We start from the raw sequence: 310 nt of genomic DNA, 5'->3' as shown, positions 1-310 counted from the left end.
CAGGTTATTATTCCATACAAAAACTATGGTAATTGGCTGAGCGATAGCGAAGCCTATTACTCCAGTGATGATCAAAGAGTTTCGTGTCTGTCTGTCTGTGTGTGTGTCTGTCTGTACGCACGATAACTCGAGAACGAATTGAGCTAGCGACCTGGGATTTTCAGGGTCGTTTTGTATCATAAAAAGACGGATCGAGTTCGAAGAAGAGCATTCTAGCTCAAAAATTGGATTTTTAAAAAATCAAAAACCACAGGTCCCACAGATAATGTTTTTTAAAAATATTTTTTTACAGTCTCCTAAGGGGTAACTC

This window comes from Frankliniella occidentalis, unplaced genomic scaffold, assembly GCF_000697945.3.
Source record: "Frankliniella occidentalis isolate FOCC.00 unplaced genomic scaffold, Focc_3.1 Scaffold274, whole genome shotgun sequence".
NCBI lineage: Eukaryota > Metazoa > Arthropoda > Insecta > Thysanoptera > Thripidae > Frankliniella > Frankliniella occidentalis.
This window is presented reverse-complemented; position numbering follows the sequence as displayed.